The sequence below is a fragment of the Rattus norvegicus genome, chromosome 11 (genome assembly GCF_036323735.1).
Source record: "Rattus norvegicus strain BN/NHsdMcwi chromosome 11, GRCr8, whole genome shotgun sequence".
Lineage (NCBI taxonomy): Eukaryota > Metazoa > Chordata > Mammalia > Rodentia > Muridae > Rattus > Rattus norvegicus.
The window spans coordinates 47,858,847-47,883,181 of NC_086029.1; the positions used below are offsets into that span (position 1 = coordinate 47,858,847).

The 24,335-nt window shown below is 45.4% G+C and overlaps 1 long non-coding RNA gene across 3 annotated transcripts in view; it reads right to left on the bottom strand.

The window, feature by feature from the left end:
- Window positions 1-21,600, bottom strand: part of LOC108352313 (uncharacterized) — a 55,273-nt gene extending 33,673 nt beyond the window's left edge. For all 3 annotated transcript variants that reach the window (XR_005491273.2, XR_001840476.3, XR_001840475.3), the window contains exon 1: window positions 21,333-21,600. This is a non-coding gene — a long non-coding RNA (uncharacterized LOC108352313). The remainder of the gene's footprint in view (window positions 1-21,332) is intronic.
- Between the last annotated feature and the right edge of the window lie 2,735 nt (window positions 21,601-24,335).

A 24,335-nucleotide genomic window follows, 5' to 3' on the forward strand; every position in this document is an offset into this window, starting at 1 on the left:
GAACTTTAAGTGGGCAGTGTCTCCAGCACTCACAATAATAGTGCTTGGTCTCATTCAGGCACTGCTGCTGGAGCAGAGTAACGATTCAGTCACCACTCTAGGAAAGAACTTAGAGATGTAGACTGCCAGCTATGTCTACCACTCTTAGAAAACTTTGGAAGAATAAAGTTGTTAGTGAAGCTAGGTTGAGATGGTTTTGCTATTGGCTCTGATGTAGAAAATCTTAGGGAACAATTAGAAGTTCAGAAAGGCACACTCTTATTAGTTAAGCTAGGGACGTTTTATGATCAGGGAACAAGAACAACGGCGGCACTGGATGACATGACTCTCACTGAAGCTGCACTGGTGATGACTGATTTCTTGTACCCACGTTTGCCCTCAGCTTCCTGATATGACTTACTAAGAATTTCTGATGAGTAGACAAGTGTTCTGAGGATTTAAGATAGATATGACTGACTTTTATATAAAGGTTTAAGATTTTTACAAGATCACTCTTAAAGATGAATAATAAAACAGTTACTCCTTTCTTTGTAACCACACGTTGCTGCCTGCCAGCAAGAGGAACTGGCTGAGAAAACTACCTTGCTTGCTCACACTTTGTTAATCTATAAAAAGTCTGTTGATTGACTTCTCTGATCGCTGGCTGCTTTTGGCAGCAGCCCCTGTAGGTATCTGGATCCACCCTGGTCAGTGGCCCTAAGCACTGACCTCCAGTGGCTGGCTGCCTTGGTTTACCCACCACACGGATGCCAAAGCCTGTCATTGGCACACAGTGTGGAGGACACGGTGCTAAGCAGGCATGGTAGCAGGACCAAGAAGATGGATGATCACAGTTTTCCACAGCACACAGAGAACAGGAAGTGGGGTCTAAAACCTTAAAACCCCACCTATTTCTTCCAGCAAGACTTTATCCCCTAAAGGTTCCCTAACCTCTCTTCAAGCAGGGTCCTAGTAGAAAGAGATGGCACACTCTATTGGGGCAGCAGAGGACTCTGGGAGACAGCTCTTTTGCAAAGAGCCCATCTCCCTTCTTAGCACAACTTATGAAAGCTCATTGTATTCCTTATTGTGCAGCCTGACTTATTTTGAATATCCCACATATTTTAAGATTCTCTAATCTCTAACCTAGCACACACTCCATTTCCATTTTTAATTGCTTGACAGTTTTATACATTTATATAATGAAGTTCAGTCATTCCCACACACCATTCCTCTGCCCCCTCATGTCTAGCCATCTCCCGCTGGCTACCTTTTCATTCAGTCTTTACTTACTACTCTATGAGGAGTGGGCACCCTCTATTCTTGACTCAGCCTTAGGGTTTTACTGCTGTGAACAGACACCATGGCCAAAGCAACTCTTACAAGAATGACATTTAATTGGTGCTGGCTTACAGGTTCAGAAGTTCAGTTCATTATCATCAAGGCAGTAGCATGGGAGCATCCAGGCAGGAATGGTGCAGGCAGAGCTGAGAGTTCTACATCTTCATCTGAAGGCTGCTAGCAGAATACTGACTTCCAGGCAGCAAGGCTGAAGGTCTTAAAGCCAATGCCCATGATGACACACCTATTTCAACAAGGCCACACCCACCCCAACATGGCTACTCCCTCTAATAGTGACACTCCCTGGGCATATACAAACCAAGACACTAACTTTATCACATCTTTCTGGCAAAACAACTAAAACTGTCTCCTTAAACTTTGTTCCTAAAATTATTTGAATTATATAAAATCATTAGTTAATCCAACAGCATTAATTCATGAAAAGGTCAACTTCAGGTTGATCTGCAGGAAACTTGCCCAATAGGGTGGGCTGATGACCAAGGACCATTAGGCTATGCAACAATGACAGGAACGACATCAGCGGTGAGAAGCAATCCTGGAATGAAGTCTCCAGAGTGCACCCATGACAGCCACGCAAAATGGTGGGCCATCTCCAGGAAACTCACTTGCTTGCCATAGCCTTCCCTAGATGGCTTCTGTCAGTCCATGAAAGCGAGAGAGAGAGAGCTTATTGGAAAGTATGTGGTACCTCATAAACACCCCTCAATATTCTGTGTGTGATTACCTCAGGAGGATGCAGGGTTTGAAATAACTCGTTTTTGGAGGAGAGTTTGGTTAATGTTTCTTCTCTGTGAAAGAAGTGCTGAAATGTTACCCCTCTGGACACAGAGTAGGAAGAAAAGGTGCTAAGGGGGACCCCGAAAGCTGCCATCATGCCTTCAGGCCTGGGCAATGGGAAGGGCTGCTGAGACGTGCTTGTGTAGGGTTGGTTCTCTGGGGGTGTTCCCTAAGGAGGTCATGCCTAGCCTCCCATCTCATTGCTGAGTCTTTCTAAAGACCCCAGGAGCTTCAGCCTTTGTGGTTTCCCAAGGCTGGGTGTGGTTTGCATACAACCATAGTTTCAGAGGCCAACTCACGCAGTGGACAGCATGGTGGTCTACTCTATTCTCACCCAGCCTTAGACCACGTCTTAATTTCTCTTCTGTCACTTTAATAAAACATCCCGACAAAAGCAAGTTACAGGCGACATGCTGTATTTTATCTCAGCTCCGGTTGCAGTCCATCAGGACAGGAACATCTCAGTACAGTCAGAATACAACCTTGGAGGGTTCATGCAAGTGCTCAGCTCATTTTCTCCACTTTTAATACAGACCAGGATTGCTTGCCTAGGGAATGCTGCCACCCACAGTGGACAGGTCTTCCCATTTGAATTAACAACATACCTGGAGGTCCATCTCACTGGTAACCAGAGATTCTGTCAAGTCAACAATTAACACTAACCATCACAGGCTAGAAGGTGATCAGAGAGATTCAGATCTAAATGAAGTCAGAAGCAAACACCTCCAGAAGCAGACACCTCCAAAAACCACAGGGCAAGCCAGGTGGTAAGATCAATGGTTTTTGATTCATCCCCTGAGGTGGAGCTCTTCAGGTAGTAGAGCCACTGTGCAACAGACTATATGGTTGTATTCTATAGATCATGGAGAATCATTTGCTTTCCCTAGATACTCATTTAATTTGCTATTTAATAAATTAGACTATATACATAAATGTATCATATAATATTCACTAAAATTCAAGTGGGGAAAACCTAGAAACTGAAGCTAGGATGTTTGCAAAATTACTGAAGTTCTGTTTCACAATAAGGGAACCAAAATTTATAGTTTCACACTATCCAGGGTCCCCTAGCTTCCCTCCATGATTTGTTAACCAATTTATGCTTTGTGTTCAAGTGATGCCAAAAATAATTGAATTCCCTTTTAAAGGTAAGAAACATGTATGGGTCTAGCAAACATAACAATATAGGAAGAAAGGATGTCTGCAGGTTGGTGGATTGGCTATTTGTCCCACTAAAAGGTTTTAGGAAGCCAGTAAATAGCAAGAGAGATTGGAAAGTACAGTTAGGATGAACTGTGGAGAGAGAAAGCCCCTTCAGTCCTTACCTGCCAATTCTAATGAAAACCACCACAAACTCTCCAGCTGTTCTATTCCCATGTTTCACTGCACTGGTTCTTTTTTAATCTTCACTTTTAATTCACTCATTTATTTTGTCTTGAGAGCTTAATTAAGCCCTAAGGTGGGCAGACATTTCTGAACACAGTGATCCACTCTTTAATGCAATGCTGTGGTTGGAGACTGGCCTCTTAGGAAGCATAAAGGGGAAGGGAATATTTGGTTTTCTTCACTTGCTAAAGGGATTCAAGGACCAATTCAAATGCTGTTGAAATTATAACAACATTTCCAAAAGTGACACTTAAAAGCAAATGGTCTGTATAAGTGTAAGCATTAGCATATAGGAGCCTTGACCATTGCAAATGTCCCTCAAACGAACTGTGTATTTTTGTGAGTATAACAGACAGCGTTAATGATTTAGAAGGCTGCTGACTGGGATTAATGTCTAGAAACCTCTGGATATTTTAAAATACAACGACTTGGAACATGGTATTTTTCTGCCTGTGGGTTTTACTACACAACAAATTATGTGATGTAGTTTTTATTGTAGGGAAAAATCAGTTAACATTAAAATGTCAAAGAAGTGCTCTAGCAGAGGACATTGGCACCAGCCTGCAATCCTGGCTACTACAGAAGCTGAGGCAGAAAGATTGAGGGCCACCTTGTACAACTTAGCAATATCTTGCCTCAGAATAACATTTAAAGCGTATAGGTGAGGCTCCATGGGGCACTTGCCTATCATGTGTAAGGCTCAGTTCTATCTCTGACCATGCAAAACAAGTCTCAACACCCCAATCACCAATCACCAACCACCAATCACCAACCACCAGTCACCAATCACAAATCACCAACCACCAACCACCAACCACCAACCACCAACCACTAATCACCAACCACCAATCACCAACCACCAACCACTAATCACCAACCACCAATCACCAACACCAACCACTAATCACCAACCACCAATCACCAACACCAACCACCAACCACCAACCACCAATCACCAACCACCAATCACCAACACCAACCACCAACCACCAATCACCAACCACCAATCACCAACCACTAACCACCAACCACTAATCACCAACCACCAATCACCAACACCAACCACCAATCACCAACCACCAATCACCAACCACCAACCACTAATCACCAACCACCAACCACCAACCACCAATCACCAACCACTAATCACCAACCACCAATCACCAACACCAACCACCAACCACCAACCACCAATCACCAACCACCAATCACCAACACCAACCACCAACCACCAATCACCAACCACCAATCACCAACCACCAATCACCAACCACCAATCACCAACCACCAATCACCAACCACCAACCACTAATCACCAACCACCAATCACCAACACCAACCACCAACCACCAATCACCAACCACCAACCACTAATCACCAACCACCAATCACCAACACCAACCACTAATCACCAACCACCAATCACCAACAACCAACCACTAATCACCAACCACCAATCACTAATCACCAACCACCAATCACCGACCACCAATCACTGACTACCAATCACAAACCACCAATCACTGATCAACAACCACCAATCACCAACCACCAATCACCAACACCAATCACCAACCACCAACCACCAACCACCAATCACCAACCACCAATCACCAACCACTAATCACCGACCACCAATCACCAACCACTAATCACCAACCACCAATCACCAACCACCAATCACCAACCACCAATCACCAACCACTAATCACCAACCACCAATCACCAACCACCAATCACCAACCACCAGTCACCAATCACAAATCACCAACCACCAACCACCAACCACCAACCACCAACCACTAATCACCAACCACCAATCACCAACCACCAATCACCAACCACCAACCACTAATCACCAACCACCAATCACCAACACCAACCACCAACCACCAACCACCAATCACCAACCACCAGTCACCAAACACAAATCACCAACCACCAACCACTAATCACCAACCACCAATCACCAACCACCAATCACCGACCACCAATCACTGACTACCAATCACAAACCACCAATCACTGATCAACAACCACAAATCACTATTATAAGTAATTGGCTTACAGTCCTATGTCATTAGTTAAAAAGGGTATCATATAATAATATCATGTATAGTTCATTGACTAAAAGATCTCATAGAATATTCTTCTAAAAATAAATAGTTATTAATGGCTGACTGATTGTTCATGTACCAGGTAGCAGACATGAGGAACCAGGGATATTATGGGTATAAAAACGTTCTTGTGGAACTGTGATCTGTCAGGTTATTAGAGGACAGGCACTGATGAAGCAGCGAAGTGAGTGTGGCTGGTGTGGGAGCTGGTGTGGAAACTGGGTGAGAGTTATGGTGGGGGCTGGGGGTTACCTTATATCATTTGGAGAGTCAAGAGGTTTTGCTTGGAGAAGGGACCATTGGTGGGACTTAGCTAGGGAGAGTGGGTCCACCAGACAAGACAGTTGCAGCACCTTCTCTTCAGCACTAAAGACCACATTGTGTTTATTTGCCACATTTCCTAACCCATTTCTCTACTGCTTACCATCAAGGCTTCTTCCATAATGGAGCCATGGGGATAGTGCTGCAGTAAACACTGAGAGGTGGCATCTCTGTGCTATGCTAACTTGGAGTCATGTGGGTCAACACCCAGGACATGTTCTCTTCATATCAGTAACCACAGAAGACCCATTTCACCCATAGGCACTGACTGGCCTTACACTTGAGAGAGCTGTCAAAATTCAACTGTTGTATGTGACTAATTAGCATAGTGTCTGTAAGATACTTAATAAAGATGAAGGACGTCACTGGTTCTGTGTTTCCAGGATCCTGCATCTAAGACACATGCCATGAAAAATTAAAATAGACAGAGTAGATTCCCCCCACAACTCCAGTGCATCTCAGAGCACCACATTCCAAGAAAGAAAAGGGAAATTGTGTATTGGATGATGAGTTAATTTCCAGGATATATACGTAACTCCCATCACTCAAAAACCTAGCTTAATTAAAAGATGATGGGCAAAGGATTTTAAGAACCATTTTTCCGAAGATGATTTGCAAATGGCCAGCACACATTAAAACTTTCAATGCAGCCAAATCCAATAAAAATTACAGAAAAGTATCTCCCCCAAATCATTAAAATAGTGACAACTGGCAAAACAAAAGCAAAATTAAAACCCACAAAAATAGCAATTGCTGGTGAGGATGTAGAAAAACTCGAACCCTGGTATTTTGGTAGCCCTGTATAGCATACAGCCACTATGCAGACACAGTAGGGTATCCCTTAAGAGAAACGAAAGAAACACAAAACAAAACAAGAACAAGTGCCCTAAAACTGAACCAACAATATGGCCTGAAATAAGAATCTTAAGAAAGTAATTACCCAACTGTCTTCATCATGGAACCAGCAGCAAAGCCAAGGAGGGAGCAAGGCAGGGTTCGCCCTCAGGGAAATGGATAATGGTGATGTAGTAAAGCACACAGTGATGTTGCTTAGTCTCACGAAGGAGGCTCTGACACATGCTACCGTGTGGAGGACACCGGCGATATCATGTTCAGCAAAGTCAGCCAGTCACAAAAGCATAAATGTAAGACCTATCCCTGCGGAGTCACCAGAGTAACGAAGCTCACAAAGTCTGAAATGGTTGCCAAGGCTGGATGGAGGGAGTTTAACGGGCAGAGTTTCAATTCTGCAAGATGAAAACACCATGGAGTTTGTTCCACAACACGACTACACCAAGAGATGCATTTGGAAATAACTAAAGTGCTAAATTCAATTTTGTGCTCTTAAAAATAGAAATGTAGAAAGAAATAATACCAAATAGTGTGGCCTGAGAGGCTGAGTGTTCTTTGATGAGGAGGACGTAAGAAGTGGCAGTGTGTCACATATGTCCTCTTCCTTCTGAACAGAGATCCTCAGATGCAGCCACCAAGCAAGTCGGGAAAAAGAGGACTCCACAGGCCAGACGAAGGGCCAGTGTGTCTCTGTAACTGGCTCTCATGGAACTCCAAGAAGAGTTTCATGACCGAAGCCTGAATTGGCTGTGAGAATTGCTGCCTTGTTCCTGGTTAATGTAGTCAGAGTTATTTTATATGCTAACTAGGTCATGTCTTTCTGGAATAAATATAGCGTCCCCTCCCCCAAATGTGGAAGAGAAAGATTCATTTTCAAGTCGGGTTGAATAGAATGTTGAACGTGTTTGTAGTTTGAATGCAGTGCATGGTCTCAAGCAAAGAGATAACGGTTATGAAGGATTAACAGAACAACACTGCTCGAATCATATTTACCCACAACCAGGGATAGAACTCTCATTCTAGCATGACCTGGGAAGAGAATCCCAATAGAGATTGCCTACTGTTTAGTTAGAATTTTTACTGCTGCGATAAAAGACCCTGACTACAGGCAACTCGGAGAGGAAAGGGTTTATTTCAGCTTCGAGTTCCACAATACAGTCCAAGACCGAGGAAAGCCAGGGCAGGAACTCAGACTAGGCAGGAATCTGGGCCAGAACTGATGCAGTGGAGGCTTAGAATTTTTTGCAGCCTATTTTTAATAAGGATTCAACCTCTGCTCTAGCCCACCACCCAGCCAAGGTAGTAGAAGAGAAAAGCTGTTAGGATATGGGAGAAGTGGACCCGTTCAGCAATGGTCCTTTGGGGGACGAGATCGGTCTTCTTCCTCAGCAGTCCAGTCCCATAGCAAACACCGAATATGACTTATCGGCTCCAGACCAGTCCTCTAGACAGGCAATCAGCACAAAGAAGCTTTATCCAGCGTCTGCTGTCCAGTGCTGAAGTCAGGCAGCCGGCACACCCAAAATGGCAGCTGCTGTCCAGTGCTGAAGGACGCGTTAGGCTCACCAACCGGCCTGTCGTGAGGCTGTGCAAGCAGCAAACTGCCGCAGAAACCTCACGAGCAGTTCTTGGGCAAGCTTCTCTCAATGGCGGTATTCGGAGCAAACCAAACCAATGCTCAGTGCTCATGTCCAACTGTCTCTCAGTCATCTCCACTTCAGAGGGTACTGCTCACTGGCTCGCTCCTCATGCCTTGGTCAGCCTACTTTCTTACAGCACCCAGGACCACCAACCAGCCCAGGCGTGGGTGCACGTACAGAAACTTGGCTGCGGGCTGGCCCAAAAACCAATCTAGTGGAGTCATTTTCTCAATTGAGGTCCCTGCTTATGAAATGACTCTAGGTTGTGTAAAGTTGACACAAAACTGGCCATCACCTCTAGATAGGACCAGTCTGTGGGTATGTCTTTGAGGGAGTATCTTATTTAAGTTAGTTGATTGGGAAGGCCCAGCTCACTGTGGGAAATACCATTCATTCCCTAGGCAGGGCTCCTGAACTGAATAGGAATAGAAAAATTGAGCTGAGCTCAAGGAAACAGGCAAGGGAGTACACATTCATTCATTTTTCTATGCTCTTTACCGTGGATATAATCAGACTGTGTTTCAAGCCCCTGCTTTGACTCCCCACAATTACAGACCTCAGCCTGGAGTTGTGGGTGGAAATGAGCCCTTTCTCCATTAAGTTGACTTTTTGTAAAGGTTTTCATCAGAGCGTCAGAAGTTAAACTGGGGAAGACTCTGTGAATGGAGTCTGGGACATGGGTGCTCCTGTTGCTCCACTAGAATAGTCCTTGTTTATTGTGGGTCAGCCAACAGGACCCAAGGGAGGCCTAACGTGGTGACATCTCCAGAACAAATGGCATTTGGTCCTCAGCTCCGATCGAGCACCGTAAGAAACGCTATGGGTGTGATAGCAGATGGGAGGGGGGAACTAGATCAGCCTGGGTGATGTCACGGCTCGGAAGAGGGAGCTGTTTCTGTGTTACTCTCTCCTGTGGGCCATAGGCTGACCCTCAGCTATTGGAAACATGCGCCCTTTCTACAACTGACTATGTCTCAGGCCTACTTTCTCCTCCTCAGCCTTGGCTTCACGCCTGTGTTCTTTCCCGGGAGCTCTGAGAAATATATCAAACCAGATGCTGTTCATTGCTTCTCCGAGGGATCCCTCCACTGGGACATGGCATTTCTACACAGGTCCTAACTCCTCAGTATTATTCATTGTGATTTCAGCCTGCTTTTCTGAGGATCCCGTCTTGACGTTCCCCTCTGCGCTCCACCAGGACGTGTGAGCCAAAGCCACATGACTCCAGAGCTGACCTTCCAGAACACACCCTGTACAACCCCCCTCCATGCTGGGTTCCACGTGGGATCACCATCTTCATTAATCCAAGGACACAGCATGTCTGCCGCAGGTCTAGCCACCAGTTCCTGCTTTCCTCTCAGAGTCGTAAGATTTGGCAGAGAAAGACTTCAGGATACTCTCTCTGGTGCCAGGTGCTGTGAACTTCCTTCCTGTGTGTGATTTTGGTGAGGAGTCTCAATTGAGGTCCCTGCTTCTGAGATGACTCTAGCTTGTGTCAAGTTGACATAAAACTAGCCATCACCTCTAGATAGTTTCCCCAGCTCACTGCGGGAAACACCATTCATTCCCTAGGCAGGGTTCCTGAACTGAATAGGAATAGAAAAATTAAGCTGAGCTCAAGGAAGCAGGCAAGGGAGTACACATTCTATAGCGTACTCATTCTATATATGAGGAGTCTTTTCTATAGTGTGACCTAACATCTGTCAAGGAACAACTTAAAAGAATTAGGGCTTTTTGGGCTCACAGTTAGAAGGTATACAGTCTTGCAGCAGAGCTGGCGCAGTTGTAGTGGGAGGCTGGTTGCGTGCATCCAAGAAGGTCAGGTGTCAATGTTGACACTCAGATGAGACCTATCTCATTTTATTAAGTCCAAGACTCTAGCTTTCTGCCACTCTCCTGTAAAGTGGGTCTCCTTATCTCAGTCAGTCCTCTCTGGAAATGACCTCAGAGACACGTCCAAAGGTGTGTTTCATGAACATCTTGAATGTTACTGGGTCTCAACACATTGGTCATTGAAGTTAACTGTCTCTAGCATGCAGTAGACCTTAGGAGTAGTGTATTCCCTCTCAGAACAGGTCTGTGGTGTCAAATGCAAAGAGCTGGCTGGCTGTTTCCTCTCCAATGCAGGGCTTAGTGACAAGGAAGGTGTAACTCCTCTACAGAGGCTTGCAGGGCATCTTGAATGGGGCCGCTCTGTTCAGCCAGTCATGGCTCTGTCTAAGGTGCTGAGTTTCCAGTCACAATGACTTTCCCTTTCTGTTGTCTGCACTGATTTTTGCCTCTGATGGTGGAGTCGCAGCTGCCACAGGATTTACAGAAGTGTTTTCTGAGAAGGCATGAGGATGTGTCCAGGATCTACCTTTTTGGGGGTTTTGCACAGTTGGGCACTGTCTAAGCAGCCCAGCCCTGTAGTGTGCCTTCATTTGCTTATACAGAACACACATGTGAATCCACACATCTGTTATTATGACGCTGCTACATCTGTCCTGCTCAGTAACCATGGAAGCTGAGGGTCCATCTCTTTCAGAAAGGTTTTTATCCGCTCCTAACTGCCCCTCACCCCCTATGCCCTGTTATATTTCTGTAATTTTACCTCTTTGGCGCTGCCAAGACCATTTTGTCCCATTTCTATTTTTGGTATATGCCCCTTAAAATATCTTCGGGTAAAATATCTTTTCCCACCTGGGAAAGCGTAATGAGTACTTATCTACAGAAGTTCCGGACACCTCCGGAAGCTTCAGCGAGCAGAGCCTGGGTAAACAAAGCCTTCCTTCCTATTAATTATACCTGGATATTTGACTCATCCAGGAGGAGAAGAAAATTAATGAGAATAAAAATTAAAGGTAAAATAAGGCAGGAAAATCTCGCAAAAGTAACAGGGGGAAATGGCCACTATTACGAGTCCAAATTGACTAGTGGAGTGTGTGGGTGACACGTACAGGAAGTGGTTGCAGGGGGCAGGGTGGGGGGAGAAACCAGGGTGAGCAGATGACTCACACATCAACAGAACAATAAGCCTCACTGTGTGAGAGATGCCGCCCAGCCAGCTCGGTCCACCATCGGGCTTACTGGTCTGCTGTTTTTTTCATGGAGTCAGATTCCTCCACCTTTTTAAATTGTCTGTTTTACTTTAAAATGACATCTCCACCATGCTTAAAGATGATGGGAGGAAACAGGTTCATAAGAAGAATCCTCCAGGCACAAGAGAATTTCCTAAGATATTGTGATAGTTTGGATATGAAATGCCCCCCGTGGGCTTACGTGGTGTCTGAATACTTAGTTTCCAGATGGTGGCACTGTTTCAGTTAGTTGTAAGATATACAGGAAGTGAGCCCACGATGCAGGGAGTGAGTTGCTGGGTATCAGGCCTAAAGGGTTATAGGTTGGTCCCAGCTCCCTTTTGTTCCTGGCCCACTGAAATACGAACAAGCATCTGAATACTCCTACCACCCTACAGCTTCCTACTGCCATGGCTTCTCTGCCATGGTAGACTGGGGGCTCTGCAAACTGTGAGTCAAACTAAACTCTTTTTGTCAGGTATTTATCCCAGAAATGAGAGAAAAAATGGAGGTGGGCAGATGTCCTTCCAACAGCAGAAGCAAAGCAAAAAGAATAACACAGAACATTGGGAGATTTTATAGATGTAAGATTTAGGACAGTGACCCAGGCTGGACCTGAGAGCTGAGCAAGAAAGAGCATCTTACTGTCCTACTCACTCTGTATAGCATTCTTAAGATGGCTCTCTGTCCCTGTCCCCTCCCCCTCCTCCATGTTTAAGTTCTCTGTTTCAAAGTTTCGAATTTCAGGACAGAGTGGATCTGCCACGTTTCCCAACCTTATCTCCCCATTCCTCGTTTGGCATCTCACTATTGAGCTTTTAATTTTTTTTTTGCTTATTTATTTACTTACTTATTTGTGTGCATGTGTGTACACATACTCATGCATGCCTGTTTGTGTGTGTGCACACATGTGTCTCTATGTGTGTGCACACGCATGTGCATATGTGTGTCTGTGTATGCATGTGTCTGTGTGTGTGCATGCATATGTGTGTGTGCACATGTACATGTGTCTGTGTATGTGTGTACGTGTGCGTGTGAATGTTCACATGTGTATACTAGGATGTACATGCGGAAGTCAGAGGAAAAGCTGATGAAATTGGCTTTCTTCTTCCACTGTGTGGGTCTGAGGGAACAAACTCAGGTCATCAGGAACTTTACCCACTGAGCTGTCTCTTCCGTCCCCACTGCTGTACTTTTTAGTGTTCCTCTACTATTTCTGTCCCATGGAACTCTAAATATGACCTGGCCTGCTTAGCATGGGCACACAGATGAGACATGACCAATTAGCCTAGTCCACATCTTTATCTAAAAGGCTTAGAAAAGGACCAGCAATTCAGACGTAAAGCAGAATGGATCAGGGGAAGCAGAAACACCTTCTATTAAGGTTCCCGGACAACAAGACCCACCTTACATATGCTGGGCTCCTACAGAAGGAAGGCTGCCTAAGAGTGAACCTTGCCTAGAAGAGAAAGAACTAAGCCAAGGGCCCTCTTGTCTCAGGCCCAGCTTTGTCTGGCCACATGTGTGAACTTGGAGCTTTCTCCCAGTCTCTAACAGTGCTTCAGCATACAGAAAGAACTCCAGACATTAGTGTGACTTGTAGCTTGTGGCTGCTGTTCCTGGGTACAGTGTGTTTTTGTGGGAGACCTGGGTTGGGGGAGTGACTGGCTGGGTAAGATCTAGAGTTCTCAGCGCCATGGCTGTCACCTCAGCTCTGTCACACTCCACCTGACACTCACCACTGAAGCCACCAGCTTTATTGCTCTAGAGTACGTAGATTGTGAGTTCTCTGGTTTCAGTGTCTGCAACATCACTCTGTTCTAATGTTGCTGGCTCCTGGTGGCATCTGTTTTAAGTGACCAGTTGCTTGTCCCTGGTGGCATCTGTTTTAAGTATCCTGTTGCTGGTCCCTGGTGTCATATGTTCTAAGGGCCATGTGGCCAGTGTCTGGTGCTGTCCTCATGGTAAGAAACACTAATGATTTGAGTTTTCAAACCTGTAAAAATGTGAGATAAATGTCAACAAATCGGTCCTCTGAGATGCTGGCCTCTGTCAGTTCCTTGTGGTCCTCTGAGACCCTGACACCCATCAGTTCCTTGTGGTCCTCTGAGATGCTGGCCTCTGTCAGTTCCTTGTGGTCCTCTGAGATGCTGACACCCATCAGTTTTTTGCAGTCACCACAAATGACTTCAATCCAAACAAGACAAACTTTCTGCAATAATTCAGCACCTGCCTCAATCCTCCTGAGATCATTGCTAGCTGAAGAGCAAGCCTGGCAACTCTCTGCTTCTCTCTGCATGCTTTCCATAAATTAGATACCAAAGAGTCCACCAAAAAGTCCAACCCCTTACCTATGCCTTGGTGCCCCTGGCCTACAGGAATGAGGAGGTGCTATGCTGGTGGCCACTGAAGGATTCTCAGGTAGGAGTGCAAGCCACTGGTGAGCTCCCAGGCTCTTCTGACTACAGAGATCATCTGTGTGCTGTATGGATGCCTCACCTGTCAATTAAAATACCTATGGCCTATGGCTTAGGAAATAGAGGTGGGACAGAATTCTGGGAGACAAGGAGGTGGGGAGAGGAACCCAAAAAGAGGTTAGGAGATGGACACATGGACACATGGACTCCTGGACACAGGTAACCAGCCATGTGGCACAATGTAAGTTAAAATAAATGGGTATCTTTAGTTATGATCCTGTCAGAGTGGAGCCTAGCTATATGGCCGAGGTGTTTGTAAATATAATTTGAGTCTGAGTCTTATCTCTAGGAGCATAGGGTTGGTAGGCAGAATCGCCATAAACACCACAGGCATGCTCACACAGACAGTTCTGTTAAACCCAGTAGGTCACAAAACGAAACAAACAAAAAACCACATGGACATAGGAAAGGGGCCTGTGAGGACTTGGGGAGCAAAAGGGGTGGGGTCAGCATGATCAAAACATTATTTTATGGGTGAAAATATCAAAAAGCAAGTTTAATTAATAAAAAACTATGCTTGATAGAAATGAAAGTTTGAAAAACTGCTCTCTCTCTCTCTCTCTCTCTACACACACACACACACACAGTATGTTTTATGAAGTGAGAGCTTTTACGATGACATAAATCTGTGTGCTGTAAATGATAACACATTTTGCCTGCTGCTTTAAACAAATCTATGGCTCATGAAAGTACTCTAGACTTAATTTTTATACTCGTATGCAAACTCCTAAGAGAAACATATATTTCTTTCAAAACAAGAGTGCTCCCTTTTGCTACTCTGCCTCCCCAGGCTCCAGGCCATACTTTGTGCCCAGTGACAAGAATAATGCTTAAGCCATTAGCCCTATAAATCCCTTAGGAGACAAGATGTGAGTGGTCCGATAGATAAATCGAGTGGAATTGAGCAAATTAGGACTTTGTGGCTGTTGTTACCTTTATTTATTAACCGCAGTAACTCTGTCCTAACCTCCTGCACAACACTTAATCCATTACATGGCTTGGAAGCTCTTCAAGGGTTTCAGCTGACTTCTGTCGTCTTCCACAAGGGCAGATAGAAGAAGCTCCAAAGAGTGAAGAAGTCACAAGTCATTGTGTCTCTTATTGTCAGGGTGTCACCCTCACCCAGATGAGAGCTGGTGTGGTGAGCAGTAGACGGGTTATAGCCCACGTAGCACATGCAGGTAGTCACTCAAAAGAGACGTTTTCAGGAGTCTTGACTGGCTGCAGGAGCTTTGTTGAGACTGAGCTTGTCCCTGTTGCTGGGCCCAGGCATCCCTGTGAGTCAACAGGAGACTGACCAAGGGGCTCCAAGTGGGAGGAGCCTGTCAAGGGTTCAGTAGTCTTTCCTATTGATGGCGCCACAACGCTCAAGGAAATGGTGGAAAAGGATAAGACTCAAGGACCACACTGGAGACCAGGCACTTTGTCGCCTTCCCACCCTCCTCTGTATCACAATATCGCGATCACCTTCTCAGCCCTGGGGAGTCTTCCTCATGCAACTTCCTGTGGTTCGTACTTTCCCACGGTGGTTGGGCCATCTATCTTTTGCGTTTCAGAGTCTTTTATTACTTAAATTAATTTTATCCGAGCGAAACGCGTATAATCTGTAATTTGCTATCATAGTAGCTGTTTTGTTGCGTGCTAAGTCAGAGTGCGGTAAATTCCACTCTTGCTGTCTCTGCCCAGCAGTCATGATTCTGGTTTTTGCTTCTGCAGCTTCATCTGTTCTAAACACCACATCTAACGGGCTAACAGTACCCATTGCGTTGTCCCTGGGTCCTCAGACTTAGTGCAAGGCTTTCAAACAGCATCTGTGCACATGCTAGAATTTCCCTTCTTTATGAGGCTGGCTGGAGCTGGGCCGTGCCAGGCAGGGACCGTGTGAGGCGTATGAATATCACTGTCCCAGCTTCCTCTGAGGCGAAGGCACAATCGGCAGTCAGCAGTACAGACGCAGATGAAAGGGAAAGACAGCACTAAAGAGGAAGCTATTCTCCAGAGATATAATGGAAAACTCCCCAAGCTGCTTGTAACTTACTTCTAAGAACCGGCTTTGCATGACTAGATTAAAAATAAACCGTCTCTGCTCTGTCAGGGGGGAGGTAAAGATCACAGGCCACTCGTGACTACTTGTAAGGTTAAAGATGACCCAAAGGCAGGAGCATTAAACTGTCCTCAAAGCTCAAGGCTGAACTGGTGACAGTAAATTAGCTGCTCTTTCCTGGCCCAAAGCCAACAGAATTAAAAGGTAAATACTGTCAGCTACGGCCTCCAGAACACGAAGCTAAAAGGCAAGCTGAGAACAATAAATATAGCTGGTTATTATTTCCTCTTAGCTTAAACACAGTCTCAGTCCTAGGCCACACAGAGTGCTCCCCGCTGACCGCAAGGGTAAACCAATAATGTGTCAGGTAACCATTCACTTCCTGGTGGGCTGAAGGGTAGGGGGAATGCTTCTTACTCAAAGTTCAGGTCACACTCAGGTGTTATCACCCCTCCCCCTTTAAAAAGGGGGTGTCTGGTGGAGAGATTTCTCAGAGCTCTTCCAGAAGACCAGGGCTTCAATCCAAGCACCCACGTGGTGGCTCACAACCATCTGTAACTCCAGTTCCAGGGATCCAGAGCCTATTCTGGCCTCTTCGGGCAGTGCTTGTACATGGTGTGCAGATATACATACAGGCAAACCACCAACACACATTAAATACATAATAATAGCAATACCACCACCACCAACAATGACAATAACAACAATGACAATAATGACAATAATAATAAACTATAAGGAACAAAGACCCAGGCTAGCCCAGTTCTTTTCACCGTGTCCTGGTGGGCAAGCCTTACAGCTCCTGCTTTCATTGACCATATTTATTTTATTCCAGCTCACTTACTTTTCTCTCTCTCTCTCTCTCTCTCTCTCTCTCTCTCTCTCTCTCTCTCTCCCTCCCTCTCTCTCCCTCTCCCTCTCCCTCCCTCCCCTCTGTAGGTTATTCAATCATAATAGCATACCTGATTTGCCCGACTCTGACAAAAACATTATCTTGAAATGGATCTAATACAAGCTGCCAGGAGCAGCCCGTTTTAACTCTATTTCTGCGTAGTCTGAGAATCTTGCCTGCGTGTCTCTATTTGTATCAATCGTCACTGTACATGTTTAAATAATATTTTGAGTTCACAAAATTTAGCTGCCAAGCAGATTCACAGATACAATGCTGTTTAAAAAAAATGGAAGTTTCTCACGGTGGCCTGGAGAGATGGCTCAGCTGTCAAGAGTGCTTAGTACGTTTGTAATGGACCCCACTTCATTCCTAACATCCACAGTGGGTGGCTCACAGCCTCTTGAGACTCCAGCTGCAGAAGATCCAGTGCCATCTTCTGACCTCTGCAAGTACTGTACACTCTTGCGCGCGCACACACACACACACACACACACACACACCACACCACACACTTAAACACAAACACAAATTGGCAATTGAAAAATAAATCTTCTTTTTAAATTTTTCCATTATTTGATTAAGTTCCTTCATGTGTTCCTGTCTTATCTCTAAGTGTTACCACAATCTATGCATATAAGCCTCAAGAAGGATGCTAGCATTCTCCAGACTGTGTTCTACATAACCCAAGTCTTCCAGGAAGTCAAAGCTACTGCAGATGTTGGTGTCTTGAAAATTATGTCATTAGTGTGACCCTTGCCTTCGGTCCAGCCACCAGCTGTCAGCTCCTGTGGTGCACTGTCACGGACTCCGTCTTGCTCCATAGATCCCATCTGTGTGTTTTGGAGGCCATGCGATCTGTAGTCAATAAGCAGAAGGCACAGTCTAGAGGCCAGGATGAGAAATTGCTTGATGGGTCACGGCTGATTACCTTTTACCTACTCCCCTATCCACATTTGCTTTGATCATTTTCTAAATGGCTGCACTGTCCTGGAACATCAAGGAACCTTCTGATAGGGGTTCAGATAGAAGAACTGTATTGAGTGAAGATATTTCAAGGGTCCTGTGTTTGGTAACTGCCACGTTAAGAAGCAGGTAGGTTTCCTGGCTGTAAGGCTTCAAAGACCATGGGATTCATTACTTCGAGAATCTAGAGATGAAAAGTAGGTAGCCCATCCAAAGTTATTTGGCAATATGAAAATCAGTGGGCACCTGCTCACGTGAAAACACAAATGGGCATCCTTCTCAGGACATAGCACAAGAGCTGGCGGATGGTGGCACCTGAACCAAGTGCTCCAGGCAGCAGGTGGATGGTGGCACCTGAACCAAGTGCTCCAGGCAGCAGGTGGACGGTGGCACCTGAACCAAGTGCTCCAGGCAGCAGGTGGACGGTGGCACCTGAACCAAGTGTTCCAGGCAGCAGGTGGATGGTGGCACCTGAACCAAGTGCTCCAGGCAGCAGGTGGATGGTGGCACCTGAACCAAGTGCTCCAGGCAGCAGGTGGATGGTGGCACCTGAACCAAGTGCTCCAGGCAGCTGGTGGAGTGTTCTAGGCAAGGCAAAGTCTGAGGGTTTTTCCATTCACCTTCCCATGATATTATTCCTAGTGAAATGTATAAACATTGCTAGTTCAAGGTTGCAAACACACTTGTATCCTAAACATGTTTTTCAAGAAGCCAGATGAGTTAGTGAGCAGAACTCAATGTAATTTGATGTCTGGGATGTCTTGTGCATTTGAGGAGTCTGGGGAATGGACTGGAGGTATGGGGGACTCAGACCCGGCTCTTATAGAGCTCCACAGTGGGCCTGTGCTGTATACTTAATTGAGAAATTCTCATTGCCCTTCAAGGAGGAAAAAAATCACTTGGAGTATCAGGAATATGGCTACATCCTCCCAATTTATCTAGATCTGCCTTGGTAACTAGGCTTGGCCCAGGGAGTGGCACTATTTGGAGGTGTGGCCTTGTTGAAGTAGGCATGTCACTGTGGGTGTGGGTTTAAAGGCCCTGCTCCTAGCTTCCTAAAAGTCAGTCTTCTGCTAGCACCTTTCAGAACTCTCAGCTCCTCCTGCACCATGCCTGCCTGGATGCTGCCATGTTCCTGCCTTGATGATAATGGACTGAACTCTGAACCTGTAAGTTAGCCCCAATTAAATGTTGTCCTTATAAGAGTTGCCTTGGCAACATGTAGAAGAATGCAGATCGATCCATGCTTATCACCCTGTACAAAGCTTAAGTCGAAGTGGATCAAGGACCTCCACATCAAACCAGACACACTCAAACTAATAGAAGAAAAACTAGGGAAGCATCTGGAACACATGGGCACTGGAAAAAATTTCCTGAACAAAACACCAATGGCTTATGCTCTAAGATCAAGAATCGACAAATGGGATCTCATAAAACTGCAAAGCTTCTGTAAGGCAAAGGACACTGTGGTTAGGACAAAACGGCAACCAACAGATTGGGAAAAGATCTTTACCAATCCTACAACAGATAGAGGCCTTATATCCAAAATATACAAAGAACTCAAGAAGTTAGACCGCAGGGAAACAAATAACCCTATTAAAAAATGGGGTTCAGAGCTAAACAAAGAATTCACAGCTGAGGAATGCCGAATGGCTGAGAAACACCTAAAGAAATGTTCAACATCTTTAGTCATAAGGGAAATGCAAATCAAAACAACCCTGAGATTTCACCTCACACCAGTGCGATTGGCTAAGATCAAAAACTCAGGTGACAGCAGATGCTGGCGAGGATGTGGAGAAAGAGGAACACTCCTCCATTGTTGGTGGGATTGCAGACTGGTAAAACCATTCCGGAAATCAGTCTGGAGGTTCCTCAGAAAATTGGACATTGAACTGCCTGAGGATCCAGCTATACCTCTCTTGGGCATATACCCAAAAGATGCCTCAACATATAAAAGAGACACGTGCTCCACTATGTTCATCGCAGCCTTATTTATAATAGCCAGAAAATGGAAAGAACCCAGATGCCCTTCAACAGAGGAATGGATACAGAAAATGTGGTACATCTACACAATGGAATATTACTCAGCTATCAAAAACAACGAGTTTATGAAATTCGTAGGCAAATGGTTGGAACTGGAAAATATCATCCTGAGTGAGCTAACCCAATCACAGAAAGACATACATGGTATGCACTCATTGATAAGTGGCTATTAGCCCAAATGCTTGAATTACCCTAGATCCCTAGAACAAACGAAACTCAAGACGGATGATCAAAATGTGAATGCTTCACTCTTTCTTTAAATGAGGAAAAAGAATACCCTTGGCAGGGAAGGGAGAGGCAAAGATTAAAACAGAGACTGAAGGAACACCCATTCAGAGCCTGCCCCACATGTGGCCCATACATATACAGCCACCCAATTAGACAAGATGGATGAAGCAAAGAAGTGCAGACCGACAGGAGCCGGATGTAGATCGCTCCTGAGAGACACAGCCAGAATACAGCAAATACAGAGGCGAATGCCAGCAGCAAACCACTGAACTGAGAATAGGTCCCCTATTGAAGGAATCAGAGAAAGAACTGGAAGAGCTTGAAGGGGCTCGAGACCCCAAAAGTACAACGATGCCAAGCAACCAGAGCTTCCAGGGACTAAGCCACTACCTAAAGACTATACATGGACTGACCCTGGACTCTGACCCCATAGGTAGCAATGAATATCCTAGTAAGAGCACCAGTGGAAGGGGAAGCCCTGGGTCCTGCTAAGACTGAACCCCCAGTGAACTAGTCTATGGGGGGAGGGCGGCAATGGGGGGAGGGTTGGGAGGGGAACACCCATAAGGAAGGGGAGGGGGGAGGGGGATGTTTGCCCGGAAACCGGGAAAGGGAATAACACTCGAAATGTATATAAGAAATACTCAAGTTAATAAAAAAAAAAAAAGAGTTGCCTTGGTCATGGTGTCTGTTCATAGGAGTAAAAGCCTAATGAAGACATCCCCCTAGTTACCCATTGTCAAGAGGACAAAGGGTACAGCATGACCTAGAACTAATTTAACATAGCAATATATATACAATGTGATTAGAATTTAAATTAAGTTTATTTTAGCCCAAAAGCCAATTTGCTTCTGGTCTGAAGACCCTTGGGCTCCCTAAGGGCCACCTGGGCCCATGAGGATGTGATATCAATTCAATGCTGTAGGGGTTTCAGGATGGCTTTCCCAAATCTATCTCTACCTTTACCTCTGATGTGACAAAGCAAACCAGTGAACCATGAACTTGTAGGTCAAATTTAGCTATCAGCCATGGTTCACTGATACAGCTGGTAATCTTCTCCCATGATAAACAAGGACGGTGAAAGAGAGGGAGGGATGGAAGGGCAGAGTCAGAGAAGAGGGACAAGAAATTACCACCCCTCCCCAAACCGTACCTACAAGCTAAACTATAAATACCCGAGAAGCAGGCTTACATGGGCTACAGTCCAAGAACGGAGGTCACAGCGCAGCTTAAGGGAACTTGTTCCTTGTGTCTACTGTGTGGGTTCCGTCAGCCTTGGTAACAAGAACCTCTATTTACAAAGACAGTCTCCGGTGTCAAAGCTTTACAGGAAGTGGAATGTTTGGATCAGGAAGTAGAAAATCTGCAGTATCCCACTTGGAAAATGCTTGTTCCGTGAACATCCTAAGTATCTTTGAACTCACATGGTGAAATTCTATGTGTCCGTATGGTAGCATTAGGGGGTGGAGCCTTTGGGATTCACTTCAGTCAGGAGGGTGGAGTCCTAAAGAGCGGGAGGAGTCAGCCTAGGGAAGAAGAGAATGAGCTTTGTCTCTTGATCCTCTGAAGATAAAGAAGAACGGGCATTGAACACCAGGAAGTGAGTCCACCCAGCCCCATGACCTCTTCAGCCCCCAGAGCAGTGGAGACCTGGTCTGCTGGTTGTGCTGTCCTCCTCCAGCAGCTTGAATTGGTTGGTGCTACTCTCACCTTATAGTAAATTTCTTATTGATATTTTTCCTGACTCAATGTGTTAGCTGCTTTTCTCATTGCTCTGGCAAAATGCCCGATAGATCCAGCTCTAAGAAGAAAGTGTTCAGTGTGAGGGTTTAGTCCATTGTGGTGGCAAAGGCACAATGTTAGGGGCGTGAGGCAGCTGCTCACAGTGCCCTGTGCCAGGAAGCAGAGAGACAACTGCTGGTCATCAGCCTTTCCTCTGAGTCTCTGCTAAGGGATGATGTCACCTGTTCTCAGGGTCATTCTTCCCACCTAAGCCAATGGAATCTAGAAAATTCCTCACAGACTCACCCAGGAGTTTGTCCTGCCCAACTGACAACTAAGGTTAAGCATCACAGGCAAGAAGCTCTTTCTTTTCAGTCAGGGCTGGTCTGGAACTCACTGTGTAACCCAGGCTGGCCTCAAATTCAGAATCCTTCTGCCTCTCTCTTGTGTGTGCTAGGGTTACATATGCTGGCTAGCACGCTCGGATCCACTCCTAAATGATTATTAAGACATCACTTGTTTTGAGAGGGAACATTAACTGTTCTTTTCAGAATACCTGAGAGGGTCGTCCATCACTGTCACTGGGTTTTCTGGAGCACTTGCCATTTTACCAGAGAACTTAATTGATTGTTTTCTAAATTGGCAACTCTTTGAAGTAACTTGTCAAAAAAAAAGTAATTGGAACTGTGCAATACATAAATAAATAAAATCTCCTGCTCATTCCAGAGTGATTATAAGACAGGTAGTTTATTACCACATTACACAGGTTGTGACAGACTGCCTCTAAGTTGCCAGGCATTCCTACCTCCTGCCATGGGCCTGTACAATGAACCTCCTCTGCCTGCCCGTGGGTGGCAAATACGGTGTGCTTGACCCAATCGAATATGGGATGGCATGTCTATAATCATATGAGTCAGTAGGCATGCTTTCTATGAGCTCCCATCTTCTGGTACAGGTGAATGATGAGGTCAACTGGGAAGGCCCATATTACCAGGAGCTAGAGACAGCTCTGGGCTGAGCCAACAGCCAGAGATAACCTGAGTCTTGCCGGCAGTCCCTTGGGTTCGGAGACTGACCTTCCTCAGTCAGGTCTCAGGCAAGCCCCTACTCCTGCCCCTGCCCAGAATGCAAACTCTACATCCATTGATTCAAAAGGTACAGGTACTGGACTCCTGACCTTAAGAAACTAGGAAACTAAACATGTGTCCATGTAAGCCTCTTAATATAGTGATTTGTTGATCAGCTGTTGACACCAGAGCACAGATTTGCCTTTGTGTGTGCAAGTGTGTGTGAACCCATGGTTGGCCTCTGAAGGGTACACACTCATATCACCCAGCATTCATTCTGTTCTTCTTACCCAGAAATCTCGGCATCTGCAGCAGAGGATCTCAATGCCATTTCTACATTGTAGGTTGTTTTCATCTTGAAAATTACTCTGACGGGGTGTCCTTCAATGAGTCTCCCAGTCAGTGAACGGCTCATTTTAAAAGATGCTCCATGTCTTTTGTCTGTCCAGAATGGGAATAGAACCTAGCAGAACACAGTTTCCCCAAACTGATAGTTCAATATTGCTCACTGAGAAACCACATTCTGGAGTTTTTATCTTTAAGATTGTTGTTCTTTGCTGTCTTGGGGTTTTACTGCTGTGAACAGACACTATGACCAAGGCAACTTTCATAAGGACAACATTAAATTGGAGCGGGCTTACAGGCTTAGAGGTTCAGTCCATTATCATCAAGGTGGGAGCGTGGCAGCATCCAGGCAGGCATTGTGCAGGAGGAGCTGAGAGGTCTACATCTTGTTCTGAAGGCAAACAGGAGAAGACTGCCTTCCAGGCAGCTAGAATGAGGGTTTTAAAGCCCACACCCATAGTGATCACTTCCTCCAACAAGGCCACACCCACTCCAACAAGGACACACCCACTCCAACGAGGCCACACCTCCTAATAGTGGGCTTAGGCATATTCAAACCACCACACTTGTCTTTCACAAGTGTCGACCAAGAGTAATGTTTGCAGTTGTAGAGATCCAGTGACCCAGCATGTTGGATAGCCAATTAGGCTGCACGTGGTGTGTTTCCGTAGGAAGGTTTTTTCCTGAGTAAAAATATTTCAGAATCTGAAAGGAGCTTCTAAACCAATGATGGAAGCCAATCATTTTAACTTTAAGGAAATAAATGACTAAATGACTAAGTAAATGTTTGTTTTCAATAAGGTTTTGGATTTTAAGCATCTTAGCTTTCAGAGCCTAAGGGCCTTGCTGTATTGATGGGGCACGGATGAACACTAGCTCAGGGCAAGCTAGAGGGACTAGGTATGTATCCATATGGCGGTGGCAGGTGTTGAGCACCTGACAGCCACACAGCCATCCCTGTCTTAATCAGGAGCTGTAACTACTGCACTCCAGCCTCAACAAGATTGAAAGTTGAGGTTCTTTTGTAGAAAGAGTAAGCAAAGAGGATCCTTAGACCCTCA